This window comes from Trachurus trachurus, assembly GCF_905171665.1.
Source record: "Trachurus trachurus genome assembly, chromosome: 4".
Classification (NCBI taxonomy): Eukaryota; Metazoa; Chordata; class Actinopteri; order Carangiformes; family Carangidae; genus Trachurus; species Trachurus trachurus.
Genome location: NC_139898.1, coordinates 27264209 through 27270623, shown reverse-complemented (window position 1 = coordinate 27270623; position 6415 = coordinate 27264209). Strand labels below are relative to the sequence as shown.

General features: G+C 37.7%; 1 pseudogene across 1 annotated transcript in view; it reads right to left on the bottom strand.

The window, feature by feature from the left end:
• Window positions 1-2251: 2251 nt before the first annotated feature.
• The window catches only part of LOC310985330 (glutathione hydrolase-like YwrD proenzyme), a 21505-nt pseudogene continuing 17341 nt past the window's right edge, over window positions 2252-6415 (bottom strand). The window contains exons 3-7 of the transcript in view: window positions 6204-6360; window positions 5324-5506; window positions 5149-5233; window positions 3981-4074; window positions 2252-2811 (exon numbers count right to left, since the gene is read on the bottom strand). The product of the transcript in view is annotated as a glutathione hydrolase-like YwrD proenzyme (transcript). The remainder of the gene's footprint in view (window positions 2812-3980; window positions 4075-5148; window positions 5234-5323; window positions 5507-6203; window positions 6361-6415) is intronic.

Below are 6415 nucleotides of genomic sequence, written 5' to 3'. Positions count from 1 at the left end.
GCCATGACCCAACGTGCGCCAGGAAACACAGTCAGCTGCACACAGCTAAACAGAAATATGAAAAATCCCACGAGAGAGAGGGTGTGTGAGTGTGTGTGTGTGTGTGTGTGTGTGTGTGTGTGTGTGTGTGTGTTGTGTGTGTGTGTGTGTGTGTGTGTGTGTGTGTGTGTGTGTTTCCCACAGCCTCTTAGCAGCAGCGGGGCCTCACACAGCACTCTAAAGAATTAATTTCCCTCAGAGTTACTGAGTCACAACAACAGGTTGACATGTTTAAATACATAATCGGTGCATTTTTTCCTAATCCCTTTTTCCTCCACAGTTCACACAATCATGTACAAAACTTTGATCTGTAAAAAAAATAATCTAGATAGAACGATAGATAGATAGATAGATAGATAGATAGATAGATAGATAGATAGATAGATAGATAGATAGATAGATAGATAGATAGATAGATAGATAGATAGATAGATAGATAGATTTTCCCATTAATTATCTTTCCCACTCCAGAATCTCCAAATTAATTAGAGGGACGCATTATTTTTTGGCATTTTTACTAAATAAATTGCTTTAGAATGGCTTTAGCTTTTTAACAATTTAACAATTTATCAATTTTATCGATTTATTGATAAATTGCATCAATCAATATTGTATGGGGCTGTTGTTCTTCTGCTACACCAATCAATTAATTGACTAATCATTTCAGCATTAATCTGACCATTTGTTTAGTTGATATACTGTAGAATAGAAAAAAACAGAACCTTAAACTTTTGGTCACACCAGTGTAGCCGTCTCTCCTTTTTATCTATTTTTTCTCCATCCTTTATTTTATTATGATCGTTATTTCACTCGTTTCTGTTTCTCATGGTCATTTAGTCTGTTTCATTGTTTATGTTTGCTCTGTCTCATTGTTTGCTTATTGATCACCTCTAAAGCAGAGAATGTAAGTGTAGCTTTGAGTCACTGACTCATTGATTGATTCAAACGTCACGGTGAACAATAAACCCTCAACAGGCGGTGTACACTTCCAAAAACATGAAAGGATAAACACCCAAAAGACCAACAAATCAACATGTTTCATTCATGTTTCTAAATGTTTCCCCTGAAATGTGCTCATAAGATAAAAAACCTCTGTCTCTTTCTGGGTCACAGTGACAAAACAACTCAGCAGGTCTATGTAGGGCAATGGGGCACAACATGACTCCAAACAGTGCTGCGTCAGAAAGCCACAGAGACTGAGCCCATGTGTGTTTCAGGCTCTAGGATGTTGTGAGCTCTTTCTAATCCAGCTGGTATGTAGCACATCCAGATAAACTGCACCGTAAGCTGGAGCCGTCCACTAACAACCTGCACTAACAAGCTCTGTTAATTAAGACAGATTATTATGTGTGTGTATCTGTGTTTGTGTGTTTGGGGTGACAGAGCACATGGTTGTTTAAAGTACCAGGCTGGGTTTGGAGCTGTAAGCAGATCAACATTGACACAAAGTTCAACATCATGTTTCTACATCGAGCGTTTTGTGCTGAGGTGGAAACATGGGTGAGCTGCTGCTTTAAGTGGCTTATGAGTTGTTTACCAACTCAACTCACTGCATTTCACACAATAAAATGTCACTGCATATACTGTAGCATCACTTATTGTATCTGTCCTCCTGACGCATTTGTGCAAAACTAGCCACATTTCCCAGCATGCTTGAAAACAATGAACAAATGAGTTAAAATCCAAATGCAAAACATCTGGGGAGCTGGAATCCACACAGAAGGGTTTCATGGTAACACGTTGTGCAATATCTGTTGTTTACAGATGTTAGCTCTACACCGCAGCTCACAGAGCATCCAAAATGCCAAAAGTTTGTCCTCAGGGGAAACATGAATGTGCTCAGAAAGTTTTATGATGGTGAAAATGTCAAAGAACAAGCAAAATATAAAGATTTGTGCTCTGGGGACTATGAGTAACATGATGTACCATTAATTACAGGAGAGACAATTATACGTCCATTAGGTGGTGTTATTATGGTGGTAAAAATACCACATTATCTCTTTGATCTTTGAAGTCAGAGATTACAGCTATAAATTATCTAATAACTGAGGAAAGACCAGCTTTTAAACCCATGCACATCCATGTTGTCAAGATGCTGCCTGAGACCCAAAAACAAATTACTGACTGCAACTGTAATTAGGATGGTTTTTGTGACGTTTTAAGACGATATCAGTTCCTCATCAGGTACAGAGGAGGAAACAGAGGACAAATATAAACAAGCCACATTTATTTACCTTTTCTAAAACATTTAAAATCATTAGGCACTTTGACAGGAAAAAGACAATATCTGGACTGGAGATTGATTTAACTTACATCACATACTACATGATCCGAACTCTGTTTCTCTATAAAATATCACATTAAGTAGCAATATTACTCACTTAAATGAGCAGCTTGAGCATGTATGCATACAAGAGAGAAATCTAGAAAGTGCTAATAAGAACATGATGAAATAGACACTTAATGAAGGTGCTTGTTTTCATATCCTGAATTTCTGTCAAGTCACTCATGGTAATAAAAATCAGCTGACTAAAAGTGCTCACAGTCTGATACTGATGCTGCTCCCCTCGCCACTTCATATTATTACTGTGCATCCACATAGGAGATCAGTGGAGGTGAAGTGCGCCTAGTAACCCTGAGCACACCCATCACCTCTGGGGTCTGATCCGGCCCACAGCACCCTGGTTGGATGATCGGCTTGATTGACAGACGGGTTCCACCAATCCCCCACTGTGATGATCTGGCCCCGCCCAAACTGAGACCTTGCGTGTCCTGTGTGTTTGAATGAAAAGATAAATGGAGGAAATAAAATGCATTGAGCCCATTAAACTGTTCCATCCCGTCTCAGTCTGTCACTATAATATAAAACATCAGTGGGTCATGTGACATGCTAGTACTTGAAAATGTTGTTTTACTGTCTTCTGCTTTGATTTATATTGAGAATTTGTGTTACTGGAGACTCACTGGTGAGTAGTTATGTAGCTTCTACAGATACACGAGATACAATAAATTAACAAAAGGATAAAAGTAAGTATAAACTTATTTCTAAGTAAGAAAAACATGAGTTGCTTCATAGGAGGGATGTAATATCTTAAAATAAGTTGTGAGATAAAGGTGGCATTAATGTAGATAGGAAAAAGCACTGTTTTATTTCTTAGTGATGAGAATTTAAATTTTCTTGTTAACGATTATCAGTGTGATAACTTAAACCCCCATGTGAGATATTTAATCCACACACACACAGGCCAGAGAAGCTCTACAGAGCCTCATCTTGGCTCACTGGTTAATTTTAGCATCAGAAGTTGTACAGTTTAATTTATTTGTTTGTTAATTCATCAGACTTTTCACATCAACATGTTTGTCTTTGAAAGCCACATATCTCGAATCATTTCATTGGTCACAGCAGTTTCTGGGAAACTGAGTCAAGGAGGCCAGCATGATGTCAGGATGTCCCACATACAGCGCACCAAGCTGTGACATATAAAGATGAGAGCATCCAGGAAGAACTGACTTATTGTACTTTGTTTCCCATCACTCACACCTGAAAATATTACTACAGAGAAGCATCACCAAGAAAGAGTATTCATAGGAATTACGCACTCTACAATAATTTGCATTTAACAATGTGACCTAACCCACAGAGCAACTTCACTGACCCGCTCTGATGTCAGCGTAGGAAAGAGAAACAAATAAAAACTTCCTGTTTACAACAGGAAGCAGCAGGTTTTGGGGAACTGTGGTCTGATCCTACTGATCTGGGACCAGCAGCTCTTTCAGCCATGCTCTCATCCGTTTGTGGACTTTACTTATAAACTATTAATGTAGCACATTAACTTCTGAGTAATCTACAAGCAACACCCATTTTTATCAAATATGTGTGAAGCAAATAACGAAATCTGGACTTTGTATCAAACACTTTGCATTTTAAACCAGTGTTTTACCTGTGATTGGCCAGTTGACTTTATGTCCTCGTCTTTTCAGGTCCTCTGCCACTTCCTGATCGACCCTCCTCCAGATTCACCCACCACTCCTCGGCTGGACACAGAAAGGCCGATCAGATTATGATTAAAACAAACAGTGCTCTAATAAAAACAGGAGGCAGATCTCTATTTTTGTACAAAACTCCCATAATTCTCTTCTTATTTACAAATCAAGTTACAATAGCTGACCACTAGAGCAAATATTATGAGGTATCAACCATCACTCATACAAAAACACACAGCTACATCTTTCTGGCCAATAAAACACACATTTTAATGTTTAATTCCTGAATGAATGTTGGGGTAAATATATCAATGTTGTAATTCATATGTTAGTTAGTTAGTTTCAGTTAAAAGAAATAATACAACAATGGACAGACATAACAAATAAATACTTTACAAACACAACACATGAAAAAACTAAAATAATTTAAAATGAAAATAATTCGATTTTTTTTTTTTCATATCCGAAAAGGAGTGGGAAGAAGTGAAACTTATTAACTCTCACCCCCTATTCATAAATTAGCTATCAAGCTTCCTTGTCATTATAATCTATACAATAAGTTAATTTATAAATTTATTTAGCTGGATTTATTCTAATATGTTATCGCTAATCTTTATCTCTCTAATACATAGGCCTATACATATATGGATTTATTCTAATATATTATCACTAATCTTTATCTCTCTATTATATAGGCATATACATACAGTATATAAATTACAATGTATACAAACTCACTGCTTGCTTTATGTAATTCTACAAAGTCTGTGCTTATCAGTAAATGAGTTGAATCATTATGTAGTGTGATAACAACAAACCAGGGCAAATAAAAAAAGAATTTCCCTAAATTAGTGAAGAGTAAACAGCTGTTGTGTCTCTATACAACACACTGAAACCACATAAAATGAATAAATAATAAATGTCAGTGTGGCTTATCTGATCAGAAGAAGAACTAGAGGAAGTCTAACACCACCAGCACCATATAGTATTTTGACTAAACACACATCATCCTCGATCATTAATCAGGTCATAGTGTTATGTAATGTAAGACATTTAAATGACGCTAAAATGTGTGTGTGTGTGTGTGTGTGTGTGTGTGTGTGTGTGTGGTTGCAGTGTTCATACTTTTTAGGTCGTGATGTACATAGACTCTCGGTGCGTCCAGAGCTTGTTGAGGATTCATCCCAAACTCCAACATGTTTAACAACACCTACAACACATACATCCATAATGATCAATATCAGTGGATCAGTTTTATTCTTTGCCTCAACGTCTGATTTCCCGTAATTCGCTGGTGTACCTGAATGTGTCCTTGTGGCTGCATTAAAGCCCCCATCACCCCGAGGGCAGCGAGGAGTCTGGGTTTTTCTGACGTGGCCGTAGAGGCGGTGAGGAGCGCGGGTATGATGGTGTGATACGGCCGCTTCCCACCGGCGATGCAGTTCACGTGGTTACGACGCAGAGAAAAGCTGGCGCCGCGATTCTGAGAGGGAGAAATTGTTTATTTATTAACACGTCATGATGATATTATGATCCATCCATAGTAAATAATCTCTATTTGTTCTGTTTACAGTGTGTACAACAGCTGAATATCCTCATAGGCCTGGTTCCTGATTAGCCACACACACAATACACAAACACATCATTCATTCCTGCTCCTCTAAGGTGATGTTATGATGCAAAACAGCACAATAAAATATGAAAAGCTTTCTCCAGTCAGCTGTTTTATACTATTTGACCTTTTTGTGTCGTCAAATGCCACCACACTCATGACGCTCAGCGTGTAAATGACTTCAGCATCACACCAGAGTCTGTCCGTCTGTCTGTCGTTTCATTTACAATAATACAACTTCACTCAAATATTGTGTGGAGACAAGTTCATATGTGATCTTCTAGTTACTATAGTCTCAGTGATTTACAGACAGACTTTGAATGAAAAAGAACATAAATGAGTTGAGATAAAAATCTACTTTTCATATGAAAAAGACTGTCAGATTTTAAACACAGATTTTATTTCTTTCATTTTTCTGTGGGAAAATGTATGTGTGTAAATATGTATATACTATATATATACAAACCTGACATGTTCAATAATTTGTGGTGATCATCACCACAGATTTGAACATTTACATGAATACCGGTGTTATTTTTCTTCCTGGTTGCTTTGTAAACACACACACCTGCAGTGAGAATCCACAGTCTTTTGGGACGAGTCCGCTACCAAAGCCCATGTAGGTGCTGTTAACAAATGAACAGGCGTTGCCCTGACTGTCAATCACACAGAAATAGACTGTGTCACTTCCTGTGACTGGGCCAGGCTCCACCCCCTCCATGGCCCTACAAAAACATACACATCAAAAAAATAATATATATATGTTAAATACAACAAGTG